Source organism: Rhinoraja longicauda, chromosome 2 (genome assembly GCF_053455715.1).
Source record: "Rhinoraja longicauda isolate Sanriku21f chromosome 2, sRhiLon1.1, whole genome shotgun sequence".
NCBI classification, from domain to species: domain Eukaryota; kingdom Metazoa; phylum Chordata; class Chondrichthyes; order Rajiformes; family Arhynchobatidae; genus Rhinoraja; species Rhinoraja longicauda.
The window spans coordinates 106,342,006-106,360,583 of record NC_135954.1 but is presented as its reverse complement, the minus strand read 5'-3'; the positions used below and the strand labels follow the sequence as shown (position 1 = coordinate 106,360,583).

The 18,578-nt window shown below is 44.4% G+C and overlaps 1 protein-coding gene across 7 annotated transcripts in view; it reads right to left on the bottom strand.

Moving 5' to 3' along the window:
• pard3aa (par-3 family cell polarity regulator alpha, a) overlaps positions 1-18,578 on the bottom strand; it is a 946,605-nt gene that overhangs the window by 94,614 nt on the left and 833,413 nt on the right. The gene's annotated exons all lie outside the window — the stretch shown is intronic.

Below are 18,578 nucleotides of genomic sequence, written 5' to 3'. Positions count from 1 at the left end.
GTATCATTCATTAAAGTAATGGGACATATTCCACTGGGAGAACAGGGGTTTGAAATGAAGACATTCTCAGAGTAAGAAGGAATAGACTTTTCCCTCTGAATGAGGTTTTAGTGGTTATATAAATTATGGGAGTTTTGTGATGCAGAGCATTTTAGGCGCATGAAGAGGTTTTTAGGTAGGCACATGGAAGTGCAGGGAATAGAGGTATAAGAATCATGTAAAGGCAGATGAGACCAGTTCAGTTAAGCATCATGTTGGGCACCAACATTATGAGCCGAAATTCCTGTGCTGCACTGCTCTAAGTTCTAAGTACCCTGCTTTGGGGCAAGGGTGAGATGGGATAATATCATCTTTAAGGACACGCTGAATGAATACGTGAAGTAGTTGATGATAACTAAATATGTATTTTAATATATAAAAATGGGAATGGAAATAGTTGACCAGATTAGTTTTGTCCCAGCAGAAGTAGTGCGAAGACTAATGTCATATACAGTGTGGAAACAGGCCCTTCAGCCCAACTTGCCAACATGTCCCAGCCACACTAGTCCCACCTACCCGCATTCGGTCCATATCCCTCCAAACCTGTCCTATCCATGTACCTGTCTGTTTCCTAAATGTTGGGATAGTCCCAGCCTCAACTACCTCCTCTGGCAGCTTATTCCATAAACCCTCCACCCTTTGTGTGAAAAAGTAACCCCTCAGATTCCTATTAAATCTTTTCCCCTTCACCTTAAATGGAGATGAGAAAAGAAAATTCACTCAGAGAGTTGTAAATCTGTGGAATTCTCTGCCTCAGAAGGCAGTGGAGGCCAATTCTCTGGATGCTTTCAAGAGAGAGTTAGATAGAGCTCTTAATGATAGCGGAGTCAGAGGGTATGGGGTGAAGGCAGGAACGGGGTACTGATTGTGAATGATCAGGCATGATCACAGTGAATGGCGGTGCTGGCTCGAAGGACCAAATGGCCTACTCCTGCACCTATTGTCTATTGTCTAAACCTATGTCCTCTGGTCCTCAATTATCATATCATATCATATATATACAGCCGGAAACAGGCCTTTTCGGCCCACCAAGTCCGTGCCGCCCAGCGATCCCCGCACATTAACACTATCCTACACCCACTAAGGACAATTTTTACATTTACCCAGCCAATTAACCTACATACCTGTACGTCTTTGGAGTGTGGGAGGAAACCGAAGATCTCGGAGAAAACCCACGCAGGTCACGGGGAGAACGTACAAACTCCTTACAGTGCAGCACCTGTAGTCAGGATCGAACCTGAGTCTCCGGCGCTGCATTCGCTGTAAAGCAGCAACTCTACCGCTGCGCTACCGTGCTACTCTGGGCAAGAGACTCTGTGCATCTACCCGATCTATTCCTCGCATGATTTTATACACCTTCCTAATGTGATTTCCCATGTTGGAAACAGTCTGAAGCAGCATAAAACAATGATTATGTTGAAGAAATGCAAAAATTCAATTTTCTCAAATTGTCCGCCACTTCTGCATCTTAAAAACAGGAGAGAAAAAAAAGTTCCAATTTAGATTAAACCTTCAAACTCAGTGGAAACACAGTTCACTGATGGCTTATTCACAATGTAGAGAGACTTTCATCAGGCAACGTATACTTTCCTGGTTTCCTTCAAGAAATTATATTGATCAATTTGCAAATTCAACCAAGTTGTGTAAAGAAGAAACAACATCCCAAAATCAAATCCACATGCACTTAGGAGGTGATGAGTTGATCGAGGTTTGTAAAATGTGTTCTGACTCCTGGAAATTGAATGGATTTACAAAGTGAAGGAATCCCTTTGATTCTGAGAACTCTTGTTTCTTTGCGGTTTTCTGGGGAACTTGAAAAGCTATTTCTCAATACACATTTGCTTTTCAAAATAAATTTACTGAACAGCAGCAGGTTAGTTGAGTTTTAGTTTAGTTTTAAATTAGTTTTAGTTTAGTTTGGAATAAATTATCACGTGTGAACAGTGTGAATTATCACGTGTGAACAGTGAAAAGCTTTTGTTGAGTTCTAACCAGTCAGCAGAAAGACGATACATGATGACAATCGATCCATTTACAGTGTACAGGTACACGATAAGGGACTACAAACAATAGTTGATTCAAGCAAAGAAGAAATCCATCCTTGCTGATGCCCTGACCTCTGGATCTCTGCCGTTTGAAGCTGAACTGCGTGTCTGGACACAGTTCTCGAACAAACTTGGCTTGTGCGAGAAACTAACAGACTAGTGTAACCTAAATGGGAATCCTACCAAATAAATAGTTATCTTTTTTGGCTTAAACAAAACACTAGTCACTGGGGTTCCAAAACAACTTGCCAAAGGAACCGCATAACCTGGCAGATGTTGAGGTCATGTTCTACAGCCCCAGCAGCTGAGAGAAAATTCAATATATCTCACTAAAGACATTATACCTTACAGAATGCAAGTTCTTTAAAAAAAAAACACTGCTCGGTACTGACAGCCAATTTGCTTCCTATAGTCTTTTGTTTCCAAATAGTGCCAGATGGTCCAAGAGCTGGATTGGGCAACAATTTGAAAGAGGCACACTGTTCATTTTGGACCACATAACTAACACATTTAAGAACTTGTCACATTTGTTGGGAACAACCTGTTCCACCTTTATTTTAAAATAAATATAACAGTTTGTGCCGATCACAAAACAGAAAGCAACATTTGCATTAATATACACATCATGCGATGTAAAAACTTCAGTACATATAACCTGGGATGTTTGGTTAAGTGTTAGTTCAGTTTATTTTAGAGATGCAGTGTGGAAACAGGCCCTTCGGCCCACCGAGTCCGCACCAACCAGCGATCCCCGCACATTAACGCTACCCTGCACACACTAGGGACAATTTACATTTATACCAAGCCAATGAACTGACAAACCTGCACGTCTTTGGAGCGTGGGGGGAAACCGAAGATCTCGGAGAAAACCCACACAGGTCACGGGGAGAAGGTACAAGCACCTGGAGTCAGGATCGAACCCGTGACTCTGGCGCTGTAAGGCAGCAACTCTAACGCCGCGCCATCGTGCCACCCGTACTTACATAGAAACATAGAAAATAGGTACAGGAGTAGGCCATTCGGCCCTTCGAGCCTACACTGCCATTCAATATGATCATGGCTGATCATCCAACTCAATATCCCATACCTGCCTTCTCTCCATACCCCCTGATCCCTTTAGCCAGAAGGGCTACATCTAACTCCCTCTTAAATATAGCCAATGAACTGGCCTCAACTACCTTCTGTGGCAGAGAATTCCACAGATTCACCACTCTCTGTGTGAAAAAAAACTTTCTCATCTCGGTCCTAAAAGACTTCCCCCTTATCCTTAAACTGTGACCCCTTGTTCTGGACTTCCCCAACATCGGGAACAATCTTCCTGCATCTAGCCTGTCCAACCCCTTAAGAATTTTGTAAGTTTCTATAAGATCCCCCCTCAATCTTCTAAATTCCAGCGAGTACAAGCCGAATCTATCCAGTCTTTCTTCATATGAAAGTCCTGCCATCCCAGGAATCAATCTGGTGAACCTTCTCTGTACTCTCTCTATGGCAAGAATGTATTTCCTCAGATTAGGAGACCAAAACTGTACACAATACTCCAGGTGCGGTCTCACCAATGCCTTGTACAACTGCAGCAGAACCTCCCTGCTCCTATACTCAAATCCCCTCGCTATGAATGCCAACATACCATTCGCTTTCTTCACTGCCTGCTGCACCTGCATGCCTACTTTCTGTACATAAGTAAAGTATTTTCAAACCATCTCTGGCTGTTCAGTAAAATTAACTAGATCTTAGGAAATTAAGAGATCTTTGTTTTAACTCAGAGTTAAAGTGGCAAAAAATTGGGGTGTCTGCATACTCTATTATGAAGCACGAAAAAACGATCCTGCTCTCATCCAGTGTAAAACATTCAGTTTGACGAGCTTCGTCCTGAGCGCTGAACTCCAACCAAACAATCTGGCACCCTTTTGCAGAACAACAGTCACAGCATCAATTCACATAAGAACCACTGCGCTATGCACAGCGGGCAATTATGAGCCAAGTGTTTGGTCACTGGATTTTGACGGTAAAAAAATCTGAAAGATTATTTTCCCCTCAATTTCCTAAAAATCCGCATGATTTTTCTCCGTGAAAATCCCCAGGAATGTTCCCAATTTTCAGCAGAAACAAAGGAACTGTTTCTGGCACGATTTACAGGAAAATGGGTTAATTTCTCTCTCCATTGGGAATTGGAAGTACAGCATTACTCTGAGTGGGGTGCTGTTTTACCAACATACGACTGAAGCAAATTATATGAATGAACATAAATTATTTATAGACCATCCAACCTGCTAGAGAGAATGAATTGATGTATTTAGTAATTAAAGTAATTGATGAATTCACTAATTAGACCAAGTAGTTAAGAGCTTCTTTTTAACATTTTCTAAAGCAGCAATGAAAATATTGGTTAATCTAATAGCCTGATTGGTTTCTGTGACAGCTTGAAAAGCCTTCTGTGAAGTTTTACCACGGTAATGACACTTGGAAAGATTAAATAGCTCTATCTTTTCAACCAAAATGGTTCTATCAATAAATACTTGCCACAAAGACATGGCTTTTGTGACCTAGTTCATCGTGGATAGTCACTTGCATTCAGTGCTGTAGCACAAAGGGTGGGCCATAAACCATTTTATTATCCTTCTACACCCTCATTGATTTTAATCAGGAAATGCCAGAGGGGGTGTGTTACAAATAATATTAAATGGGCAGATGGACAGAGAGAAGAGAAAAGGCGTAACACGAAGACACAGTGACAAACTGACTTTGATGAGCGAGAAGATTAGAAAATGGGGAACATCTGAACCAAATTAGTTTCCGTTGAACAAAAACAGACCAGTCAAGTTACTGAGTCCACCTCCAATTTGTCGAGAAAGGAACTGCAGATGCTGGTTTAAACTGACGAAAGACACAAAAATACTGGAGTAACTCAGCGGGATAGACAGCATCCCTGAAGGGAAGGAATGGGTGACGTTTCGGGTCGAGACCCTTCTTCAGGCTGTCCAAGTTGTCAATATGGCTATTGCACAAAATGGAGGCGCAGAGAAAGAAATAACTGGAAATATTCAATGCTCACATTATGTTGATTTGGTGAAATCTGGAAGTGCTTTGGAACCAAAGAAACAAAAGGTTTCCCGTAACGCTGAGAATATGTGATGATGACAAGTTGGTATCTGGGCCTGAGAGGTAAATCAAAAATTCCAAAAACTTTCAGGAATTAATAGCTTATTGCAATGGTGTCACCTCCAAAGGCGGAATATAAATGTGTGTATATTCTAAAAAGTAGAACATGTTTTAGTCCTTGCATTTCATTCTTTTTATCAAAACTGCTGAAGATGGATTGGAAAATCCCTGACTCTCAGTCTGAAGAAAGGTCGACCTGAAACGTCACATATTCCTTCTCTCCAGAGATGCCGTCTGGCCCGCTGAGTTACTCCAGGTTTTTGAGTCTCTCTTTGGAAAAGCTGATATGGGTTTGTCTACCCTGTGGTATCTTTCTATACATTACACGTCATTGCAAAAGGGTTAGGGCCGCAAATGTGACAATAGACGCAGGAGTAGGCCATTCGAGCCAGCACCGCCATTCAATGTGATCATGGCTGATGATTCTCAACCAGTACCCCGTTCCTGCCTTCTCCCCATACCCCCCTTTCTCCGCTATCCTGAAGAGCTCTATCTAGCTCTAGCTCTATCTGGAGAAAACGGTACCAAAATCATGAGCTGCAGATCATATTTAGCCAAGCAACATGGTTGCCAAGTGAACAAAGGTATAGCAGATGCTAGTTTAAACCGAAGATAGACACAAAAAGCTGGAGTAACTCAGCGTGACAGGCAGCATCTCTGGAGAGAAGGAATGGGTGGGATTTTGGATCGAGACCCTTCTTCAGACTGAGAGTCAGGGGAGAGGCAGACTTGAGATATGGAAGGGTAAGGTGTGAAAATGGCAGATTAAAGCAGACGATGCTCAAGGAAACGTAGAATGGTTCATTGTTAGCTGAGGGGAAGGTGACAACGAGGCGTACAGACACTAAAATTAATTAGGAGGACAGTAAATCTAGTCGGAGAACGAGGGTAGGGGATAGACGGAGAGAGAGAGGGAAAGTAAAGGATACTTGGTTAGAGAAATTAATATTCATACCACTTGGTTGTAAGCTGCCCAAGCGAAATATGAGGTGTTGTTCTTCCAATTTGCGTTGGGCTTCACTCTGAGGACTAGTTTTAGATTTAGATTTAGAGACACAGCGCGGAAACAGGTCCTTCAGCCCACCGGGTCCGCGCTGCCCAGCGATCCCCGCACATTAACACTATTCTACACACACTAGGGACAATTTTTACATTTGCCCAGCCAATTAACCTACATACCTGTACGTCTTTGGAGTGTGGGAGGAAACCGAAGATCTCGGAGAAAACCCACACAGGTCACGGGGAGAACATACAAACTCCGTACAGACGGCGCCCGTAGTCAGGATCGAACCTGAGTCTCTGGCGCTGCATTCGCTGTAAGGCAGCAACTCTACCGCTGCGCCACCGTGCCGAATAGTTGGACTAGTTGAGGATTAGTTGAGCTCTTGGACTTTGCAATCATCACTGAACATCCCCAGTTGAGATATGATGGAAGAAGCTCATTGTTTAAACAACTGACGATGTTTTGGCTTCGGACATTGCCCAAAGAATGTCAGACCTGAAGAAGGGTCTCGACCCAAAACGTCCCCCGTTCCTTCTCTCCAGAGATGCTGCCTGCCCCGCTGTCTCCTGGTCTCGGAGGCGACCAAAAACAGCGTCTTGTTGGAACTGACAGTGCTGTGGGAGGACCGTCTGGAGGAGGCCCACGAGAGGAGGAAGACCATGTACGAAGAGCTGGTCGCAGACGGCCGTGAGCAGGGCTGGAAGGCAAGGTGCGTGCCCATCGAGGTTGGCTGTAGAGGTTTTGCAGGGCGATCGCTCTACAAGGCCTTGAGTGCACTCACTGGGCATCGCCGGAATGGAGAGGAGAAGAGCCATCAAGAACACCACAGAGGCAGCGGAGAAAGCCTCGAGATGGCTCTGCACCAGGAGAGGAGGTCCATAGGGAGGAGCGAATGCCACCTGAACACAAGTGGTGGTCTGATCACCCACGGCTGGGTCGACCGGGAGAGGGTGTGTGATGTTGAAAGACCCAAAACACCCAAATGACCCCAGGTTACATCACTGATGATGTGTTCAGGAGCATCAAGACATGTATTTATCAATCTCCAGCATTTTGTGTCTATCTTGTTTGGAATACCCTAGCCCTCTACGTATGTGTTAAAAATAAATGATGGAGCAAGACTGTATAAGAAAATAACTGCAGATGCTGGTACAAATCGAAGGTATTTATTCACAAAATGCTGGAGTAACTCAGCAGGTCAGGCAGCATCTCAGGAGAGAAGGAATGGGCAACGTTTCGGGTCGAGACCCTTCTTCAGACTGATGTCAGGGGGGGCGGGACAAAGGAAGGATATAGGTGGAAACAGGAAGATAGAGGGAGATCTGGGAAGGGGGAGGGGGTGGGAAGAGCGGGACAGAGGAACTATCTAAAGTTGTGAATAAATACCTTCGGTGGTATGAACATTGCCTTCTCCAACTTTAGATAGTTCCTCTGTCCCTCTCTTCCCCTCCCCCTTCCCAGATCTCCCTCTATCTTCCTGTCTCCACCTATATCCTTCCTTTGTCCCGCCCTCCTGACATCAGTCTGAAGAAGGATCTCGACCCGAAACGTCGCCCATTCCTTCTCTCCTGAGATGCTGCCTGACCTGCTGAGTTACTCCAGCATTTTGTGAGCAAGACTGTCATCTCTGTTACCAAGCATGTGTTATCTCATTATGAGTTCATTCATTTTTGGGACATTTTCTCTTCGGGAAAAAAAAAAGGCAATTGAGCATCATATATTTTTGTATCCCGTTTAAACTTTTTGGCCTAGATACGTCAAACTCTCCTTTCAGAGGGCACTCCCACAGGAGTATCCCTACTTCCAACATCTTCAGATCTTCTCTGAATTGTAATGCAGGGAAAAATTGTAGTTATGGGCCTGTGAGATGAGTAGAAAATCCTTTTAGGCGAATGCATTCACCACTCGACTTTCCCCTTGCCTTTTTAAAAGTCATATTACATTAACATGATTAAATGAACCAATATTAAAGACGGCAAAAAAAACCAGGAGACCCATTAGACAACGAATTAACAAGCGCATTAGGAAAATTATAAAGCGTAACAATTATAAACTGCATCCGACATTCTTTCACCAAACTCACATAGATAAAAGTAATTGGATAGCGACTCCCAGAATCAAGGTACCACTTTGTAAATCATCTTTATTGGTGCTCCATTTTTGTTGATTTTTTTTAAACCACTCCAGGAGCCTCCTCAATCCATATCCTCTCTTGAAAATTCAAACCTTTTTTAGGTCTCGGGAGTTTCAAATTGACTGTAAATAGACTCTAATTTGAACAATTCATTTTTTTTTTCCGCCTTAAATGAGACAGCTTCATCCACGCTTTGTAGTTTAGTATCTCACTGTTATCCTAACAATGCAAATTTGATCAACATCGGTCGTCATATCGCTGGCATTTTTTAAATCAGGGATTGGTCTTTTATGAATTGAAACAAACTTGCATTTAAAAGTCCCAGGCACCAACTTTAAGGACGCCCTTATTTATTCGTCTGTCAACTACAACAATCAAAAGTGGCAATTGGCGAGGTGAGTCTCTAATTGGGGGTTATCAAGTTGGGATAGTGGGCAGGGAGGTCCTGTCACAGCACATGCCCTTTGGACATGTTTGTTGGTCTGTACTTGACCGCAAGGACAGAGGTCGGTGTCTGCAATGCCCCATCTTTTCATGTTGGCTGCGAAGCGACCAGCACCAGTTCGTAGCCTGTTCAGTTGAACCCAGGGCTTCCTGTGGAGGTTGTTGCCTGGAGGGTGTGGTGCCCAGGTCTCAAAGTATGGCTGGAGTCCTTCTGGCACAGCTAGTGCTGCATTGCTCACTGCATTCAGACCCTCCATGTATGGGCGCAGAGGCTTCCAATAGACAATTAGTGCAGGAGTAGGCCATTCGGCCCTTCGAGCCAACACCGCCATTCAATGTGATCATGGCTGATTATTCTCAATCAGTACCCCGTTCCTGCCTTCTCCCCATACCCCCTGACTCTGCTATCCTTAAGAGCTCTATCTAGCTCTCTCTTGAATGCATTCAGAGATTTGGCCTCCACTGCCTTCTGAGGCAGAGAATTCCACAGATTTACAACTCTCTGACTGAAAAAGTTTTTCTTCATCTCCGTTCTAAATGGCCTACCCTTTATTCTTAAACCGTGGCCCCTGGTTCTGGACTCCCCCAACATTGGGAACATGTTTCCTGCCTCTAACGTGTCCAAACCCTTAATAATCTTATATGTTTCGATAAGATCTCCTCTCATCCTTCTAAATTCCAGTGTATACAAGCCCAGTCGCTCCAGTCTTTCAATATACAACAGTCCCGCCATTCCGGGAATTAACCTAGTAAACCTACGCTGCACGCCCTCAATAGTAAGAATATCCTTCCTCAAATTTGGAGACCAAAACTGCACACAGTACTCCAGGTGCGGTCTCACTAGGGCCCTGTACAACTGCAGAAGGACCTCTTTGCTCCTATACTCAACTACTCTCGTTATGAAGGCCAACATTCCATTGACTGATGCACTAGGACGCCCAGATCTCATTGTACTTCCTCTTTTCCTAACTTGACACCATTCAGATAATACTCTGCCTTCCTATTCTTACCACCAAAGTGGATAACCTCACACTTAGCCACATTAAACTGCATCTGCCATGTATCTGCGGGGGCTTCAATGTCGGGAGCCCCGACCGCCCCGACTTGGCAAGTTCAACAGCCTGACCGCGGGAGAAGACGGTAGGGGAAGAGGAAAGACATTCTGGCCATCACAGTGAGAAGGGGACTGGAGGAGACTCACTGTGATGGATGTTTCTTTTTGTTTGGTGTTGGTTTATGATTGTGTGTGTTATTGCTTATTTTTATTGCTTATTTTTATTGGTTTTATTGTTGGACTGTGGGTAATTTTTCATTTCACTGCGCATTTATGTGTATGTGACTATTGACTATTGACACTTTGTGTCCGTACCGGTGGGTGCACAGTCTTGTGCGGGTGCATATGCTGGGGCCTCTGACTAGTGGTGTGCAGCATGGTTCGGTGCTGGGTCCACTGCCATTTGTTACCTAAATTAACAATTTGGGGAAGGGTCTCGATCCAAAATGTCACCCATTCCTTCTATCCAGAGATGCTGCCTGTCCCGTTTAGTTCCTCCAGCATTTTGTGTGTATCGCCTAACAATTTGGATGACATGTAGTTTACACTGTTCATAAATTTGCCGATGACACCAAAATTCGTGGTGGGATGCAGAGCAAGAAAGGATATCTAAGTGTGCAACAGATGAGTCTATCTCCCAGTGGCTGAGCACTTCAACTCCCCCTCCCACTCCCAGTCTGACCTTTCTGTCATGGGCCTCCTCCAGTGCCATAGTGAGGCCCACCGGAAATTGGAGGAACAGCACCTCATATTTCGCCTGGCCAGCTTGCAGCCCAACTTTAGATAGTTCCTCTATCCAAGATGGACTGTTTCCACGCTGGAAGGCTCGATGACTATTAAATTCGTATCCAGTTTTTTCTAAAAGTGTTAACTACTTTTTTTCTTATCAAGAAAAACACTGTGGTGACTGCCGTAATCCCTGAATAATTAATTAAAAGAATTACACTGGAAAATGTGTTAATAATCAATACCAAAATGACAAAGAACGCACAGAACAAAGAACCACAAGTTTCACTTATGCAATTAAGCAGGGAAAATTGTCACAAGACCAAAGTGATAAAGGCCGGCAAGAACTTTATGCAGCGGTTTCACAAACTCTGAGGGGAAAGATCAACATATTCGGCATCTAACTTACAGAGTAAAAGTGAGTGCAGATGTTAAAATATTTGCACAAACAATTAAAAAAAATAACAAAAACGTTTGCTTTTCAAGTTACAATTGCTAAAGATTGTTTGTTGAACCAAAGACACAGAGCAAGTGCACCTTGCTGGCATAGCTGTAGACCTACTGCCTGACGGCGCCGGGGACCTGGGTTCAATCCTGACTACGGATGCTTGTCTGTACGGATTTTGTACCTTCTCCCTGCGTGGGGTTTTCTCCGAAATCTCCTTTTTCCTCCCACCATTCCAAAGACATACAAGGTTTATAGGTTAATTGGCTCGGTATTAAATTGGCCAGTGTGTGTGTGTAGGGCAGTGTTAATGTGTGGGGATCGCTGGATGGCACGGACTCGGTGGGCTGAAGGGCCTGTTTCCATGCTGTATTTCTAAACTAAACTAAACATTGTAAAAGCAGTTGGGGATTGGATATGCATAGCCCACTTCCCACATAGTTTAATTTTCCATGTTATTCTGTTTTTATTTTACTGGGGAAAAAAACTAACCCGATTCCACTCTTAATGAATAGTTTCAAGCTACTGTTCACACCTGCTGGATGAAACATTGCCGCAGTAGCAGGACTAGAACTTGACACTGACTAACGACTGGGCGGTAGAGTTGCTGCCTTACAGCGCTTGCAGCGCCGGAGACCCGGGTTCGATCCCGACTATGGCCGCTGTCTGTACGGAGTTTGTACGTTCTCCCCGTGACCACGTGGGTTTTCTCCAAGACCTTCGGCTTCCTCCCACACTCCAAAGACGTACGAGTATGCAGGTTAATTGGCTTGGTGTATGTGTAATAGTGTTAGTGTGCATGGATCATTAGTTAGTGCGGACTCAGTGGGCCGAAGGGCCTGTTTTCGCGCTGTATCTCTTAACTGAGCTAGCCACAACATCATGATTCGCCTCATTCTTTCTGTACACTACATGGTTTGGCTCTGCACCTCGATGACTAAATGGAATAATAACATAAGCCATGTAATTAGTATCCCACCTAGAGGGACAGGCCAGGGGACATCATCTCATTTCAAAAGCCTGAGAGCCAATGGTATCATTTTGCCATTAGCATCTATCAATAATTACAGACCGCCAGTTATCGTTAATGAATTTTTTTTTCTTCTCCCAAACAGAGAAAAGCACAACAGTTTTTTTTTTCACACTGACGTCATTAGGAGCTTTATCCTCCATTTGTACTGATCTGTTTTGGGGACGAAGCACTGTTTCACTGTTATAATAATAATAATAATGCATTACATTTATATAGCGCTTTTCAAAACACTCAAAGACGCTTTACAGGGATTACTAGAACATAGAGAAGTGAATAAATAGATAAATAAGTAAACGAACAGAAAAAGGAGACAGAAGGTGAGGTGACGGTCAGTGGTTGAAGGCAGTGCTGAACAGGTGAGACTTCAGTGATGTTTTGAATGTGGTGAGTGAGGAGGAGTCTCTGACGGTTTGGGGTAGTGAGTTCCAGAGGGTGGGAGCAGCGATGGAGAAAGCCCTGTCCCCCCAGGATCTGAGTTTGGTCCGGATGGGGGGGGGGGGGTTATGTTGCAATACAGCTTAAGACAGCATTACCATCTTAAAAGGCCTGTCGTTTCCTATTTCGTCTTGCAGCCGGAAGGAGCTCCAACACTGCCAGATGCACGTTGCAAGTTTGTGCCTGTCTGCTGAGCAAAACATATGTCTAATTTGGGAAATGGGGAGCCCATATGCATTATAGTGACAAAGAAAAAAAAAAACTCACAGCTGTGGCCATGTGTTTTCTGAATTCTCAACTTATGAGCAGATGAAGATGGCCCCTCATTGATGATGTCGTTTAACTGCACCCACCCACTTCCCATCCACTTCATTTTTTTTTGTTGGGCTGTTATAATCTTGCACACGGTAACAGATCAACAACAGTCCACATTTTCTGTATTTGGGTACAATGAAAGGATAACGATCTCCCTCTCACCCTCCCCCCCCCCCCCCCCCCCCCCCCCCCCCTCGCCCAACCCTAAAGCTGGAGTTTAGAAGGATGAGAGGGGATCTTATAGAGACGTATAAAATTATTAAAGGACTGGACAAGCTAGATGCAGGAAAAATGTTCCCAATGTTGGGCGAGTCCAGAACCAGGGGCCACAGTCTAAGAATACGGTATGGTAGCGCAGCGGTAGAGTTGCTGCTTTACAGCGAATGCAGCGCCGGAGACTCAGGTTCGATCCTGACTACGGGTGCTGCACTGTAAGGAGTTTGTACGTTCTCCCAGTGACCTGCGTGGGTTTTCTCCGAGATCTTCGGTTTCCTCCCACACTCCAAAGACGTGCAGGTATGTAGGTTAATTGGCTGGGTAAATGTAAAAATTGTCCCTAGTGGGTGTAGGATAGTGTTAATGTACGGGGATCGCTGGGCGGCACGGACTTGGAGGGCCGAAAAGGCCTGTTTCCGGCTGTATATATATGATATGATAATAAAGGGGAGGCCATTTAAAGCTGAGGTGAAAAAAAACCTTTTTCACCCAGAGAGTTGTGAATTTGTGGAATTCTCTGCCACAGAAGGCAGTGGAGGCCAATTCATTGGATGTATTCAAAAAAGAGTTAGAGCTCTTCGGCTAACAGGATCCAGGGATACAGGGAGAAGGCAGGCGGATGGGTTACTGATTGTGGATGATCAGCCATGATCACAATGAATGGCGGTGCTGGCTCAAAGGGCCAAATGGCCTCTTCCTGCACCTATTTTCTATGTTTCTAAGTAGATTTTTTTTCTAACGGTGGATTTCATTATTGACCTGCTTCAACTGAGATTGTCACATGGACAATATCTGAGTTGCAAGGCAAGCAGCAAAAGGCAGTGGGATTCTGTGGTGAAGCATCATTGTACTTTGGCCTGACTTTATATCTGTTGCCTGACAGTGTTCATTCTACACGTGAATGTAACATTCGCCATTGAGCGCCCAACCTCGATAAATCTATACGCAAGCCGCTGCTGCTCAAAGATAGAATTTTTAACGATAAAATTCACTGCTCCTTTTCGCTCAAATCATCACACGAAGAGCCAAGACACTGAAACCAAAAAAAAAATGGTAATGATACACTTTACGTGGGAACTTTGGGCGGCACGGTGGCGCAGCGTTACAGCTGATGCCTTACTGTGCTCGCAGCGCTGGACACACGGGGTTTGATCCTGACTACGGGCGCGGTCTGTACGGAGTTTGTACGTTCTCCCCGTGACTTGCGCAGGTTTTCTCCGAGATCTTCGGTTTCCTCCCACACTCCAAAGACATACAGGTTTGTTGGTCAATTAGCATGGCGTAAATGTAAAATTGTCCCTCGTGTGCGTAGGATAGTGTTAGTGTGCGGGGACCGCTGGGCGGCACGGACTCGGTGGGCCGAAGGGCCTGTTTCCACACTGTATCTCTAAACTAAACTAAACTAAACTTTAACATCCTTAATAAGAAAAAATAATCAATTTCCAGAACCAAATAGTGGTCAAATCAACAGGCCTCCTTTATGTGCTCTGAAGGGTGCTGCACGCTATTCACAGATGAAATGGATATCAAGAGAGCAAAAGACCACAAGAACATTTTTGTGTATTAATAACAATTTGTACTTGCAATGGTTGCAACTAAATCTGATAAGCCTTCTTGATTCTGAAAATGTTGATGTAAAATGGAGTAACGTGATCTGAATTACATTTGATCATTGGATCAACATTACATCAAAATGTATTGGATACATTGATATCCAATGTAACAGAAATTATGTATTAGGTTCCCAAGGATATTTGCCTCGTGAGTTGAATGTGTGTGCCTGTATCCCCTCCTGTGTGATGTCTTTTTAACCACAAAGCAAACCAAGATATAGAATGACCATTTCAATAACCGTGATAGAACAATAATACAAATGCACTGCCCTTCTAGGTATATGCGAATCTGTGGCAGAACTGAAAGGCTTCCATTCATCGGAATCTTCTGCTTACAACGCTCTGTCACCATCCTCTACGACACCCTCAGCATTGCATTGACACAACCTTTACATGAACGTACAGGGCACATTAAAGTTGGCTGCAGATGATACAAAGATCGGTCGTGTGGTTGACGGAGGGGAAGAAAGTGCACCAATTCCAGGAGGTAATTGATGGTTTCGTTTTAGTTTAGTTTAGAGATACAGCGCAGAAACGGGCCCTTCGGCCCGCCGAGTCCACGCAAACCAGCGGTCCCTGCACACTAGTGCTATCCTACACACTGGGGATAATTTACAACAACACCAAGCCAAGAAGGATGAGAGGAGATCTTATCGAAACGTGTAAGATTATTAAGCGGTTGGACACGTTAGAGGCAGGAAACATGTTCCCAATGTTGGGGGAGTCCAGAACAAGGGGCCACAGTTTAAGAATAAGGGGTAGGCCATTTAGAACTGAGATGAGGAAAAACTTTTTCAGTCGGAGAGTTGTGAATCTGTGGAATTCTCTGCCTCAGAAGGCAGTGGAGGCCAATTCTCTGAATGCATTCAAGAGAGAGCTAGTTAGAGCTCTTAAGGATAGCGGAGTCAGGGGGTATGGGGAGAAGGCAGGAACGGGGTACTGATTGAGAATGATCAGCCATGATCACATTGAATGGTGGTGTTGGCTCAAAGGGCCGAATGGCCTCCCCCTGCACCTATTGTCTATTGTCTATCTTACAAACCTGTACGTCTTTGGAGTGTGGGAGGAAACCGGAGCGCCCGGAGAAAACCCACGCAGGTCACGGGGAGAACGTTCGAACTCCGTACAGAGAAGCAATCGTAGTCAGGATTGAACCCGTGTCCCTGGCGCCGCAAGGCAGCAACTCTACGGCTTCGCCACCGTGCAGCCCCTGGTCTGGTCAGTTAGACGCAAGAACTTCCAATTGGAATTCAATCCAGAAAAGGTTGAGGTAATAAATTGGGGGAGATGTAACATGGCAAGAAAATAGACAACAAATGGGGGATGTTGGGAGGAAAACGATGAGCTTGGAATGCATGCCTTTGAAGATGTCAGGATGGAAAATACCATTCATGATGATTTCCTTTGTTGGTTACAGCAGGATTATGTTACATCTATATAAAAACTCTTGCTCGGCCATAGCTTGAGTGTGATGTACGATTCTGGTCAAAAATGGAGGAGATTTAAAGGATGGTGCCAGGATGGAAACGTTTAACTTTAAGATTTGATAGGCATGAGTTGGTTTCTTTGGAGCAGAGGAAACTGAGGGGAGATTCAATCAAGATGTACGGAATCACCAGGGAGCCGAGATGAAGTACATGGAAGCGACTGATTGGCTTCACTTGTGGGAGCAAAAAACCAAGGGGCAGAAATTTAAAACAAGTTGTAGAAGGATGAAGGATTAGAGGCAAGACAAGCTTTTCACCACATGAAGTGAGATGGGGGTCTGGAATTCTTGCCCGGAAACGTGGGAGAGGAAGAAACCTTGTCACATTGTAAAATTCTCTGCATAGGTCTTTGAAAAGCGGTTACCTATAGTGCAGTGAAGTCAGCACTAAAAGATTGGATTTGCTCTTTTTCAACCTACTTGGACACAATGAGCTGAAATACCTCATTTTGTGTTGTTAATTTTCTCTGTACAACACCGCAAACAGTTCATTCTTAGAAATGACATACACAACAAAAAGCTCCATTGGTGTTTAGATTTATTTTATGAACTGTGAACGGTAGGGCTCTAAGGAGTGTTGTAGAGCAGAGGGATCTAGGGATACAGGTACATAGTTCCTGATAGTGGCATCACAGGTAAATAGAGTGACAAAAAAAGGCTTTAGGAACATTGGTCTTCATCAGTCGGGGAATTGAGAATAAAAAGTTGGGACGTTATATTACAGTTGTACAAGATGTTGGTGAGGCCACATTTGGAGTAGTGTGTGGGAAGGAATTGCAGATGCTGCTTTACACTGAAGATAGACACAAAATGCTGGAGTAACTCAGCGGGACAGGCAGCATCCCCGGAGAGAAGCAATGGGCGGCGTTTCGGGTCGAGATCCTTCTTCACTGTGTGCTCAGTTGTGTGTTCAGTTTTGGCCACCATGCTATAGGAAGGACGTCATTAAGCTGGAAAGAGTCCAGAGAAGATTTCTGAGGATGTTGCCAGGATTAGAGGGCTGAGCTATAGGGAGAGGCTGAAAGGGAGATAGAGGGAGATAGAGGGAGAGAGAGAGAGAGAGAGGGGGAGGGGGAGAGAGGGAGAGAGGGGGAGAGGGGAGAGGGGGAGAGAGGGAGAGAGGGGGAGAGGGGGAGAGGGGGAGAGGGGGAGAGGGAGAGAGGGAGAGAGGGAGAGAGAGAGAGCGCATGCTAGGACTATTCCTTGGAGCGCAGAAGGCTGAGAGGTGATCTTATAGAGGTCAATAAAATCACGAGGGGAATAGATGGGATGAATGCTCAGAGTCTTTTACCCTCGGTAGGTAAATCAAAAACCCGAAGTCATGGATTTGAGAGGGGGCAAAATTTAATAGCAACCTGAGGGGCAACCATTTCAGGCAGAGGGTGGTGGATATATGGAACGAGCTTCTAGAGGTTGTAGTAGAGGTAGGTACTGTTACAGCATTTGGACGAGTACATGCAGGAAAGGTTGAGAGGTATATGGGCCAAACGTGGTCAAATGGGACTAGCTTAGCGTGGGCATCTTGGTCAGCACGGGCGAGTTGGGACTAAGATTCTGTTTCCGCGTTGTATTTCACCGTAAACAATTCGTGGTTGATTTTTAAAAAAAAATCCTTGCAAATACTGCAGCCTGATTGTTTTGACAGCAGTCATTACTGTCAAATGCAAAAGGGTTTTATATTCCTTGCTCCGTCACTCAATGTTTGTTTTAAAAAAAATATATTTTATTCATGGTATATGTATGTTACTGGCAATGCCTTCGTCTACTGCCCATCCTAAATGGCTCTGAAGTAAGAGTTTAGCCAGGCTAGAAAGCAATTAAGAATCAACCACATTTATGGTTCACATGTTGGCCGAATCAGGTTGACAAATTCCGTTCCCATTAGTTATTTGTGAACCAGTGGGATTTCTATGAAGTCTGGTGGTTTCACAGTCACCATTAATGTTTGTCACTTGCTACTTCAGATTTATTTGACCTCAGCCACTGTGGTGTGATTCAAACTCAAATGTTTGGCTCAATAGTCCAGGACTAAAGATGCTAGACCAGTCTGACTGAACCACTCTATGCTATGGTGTAGGAAGGAACTGCAGAGGCTGGTTTCAACCGAAGACAGACACAAAATGCTGCAGTAACTCAGCGGGACAGGCAGCATCTCTGGAGAGAAGGAATGGGTGACGTTTCGGGTCGAGACCCTTCTTCAGACTCTGCCTATTTAAAATTGCTTCATTATATTTAAAAAAAAGAAAAAGAAAAATGTTTGCAAAAAAGTGCCTGAACGAGTTTCAAATCAGAATGCTGGCAGATATGTTCTCTGCGCACCAACTGGGCTTGACACAAGGATGCCAGGCACTTTTAACACTTTTTAAAGCCCCATGGAACTTAACCATTGAGCTATTATCACAAATGTCATCCTCAAGCGAAGGTTTGAAAT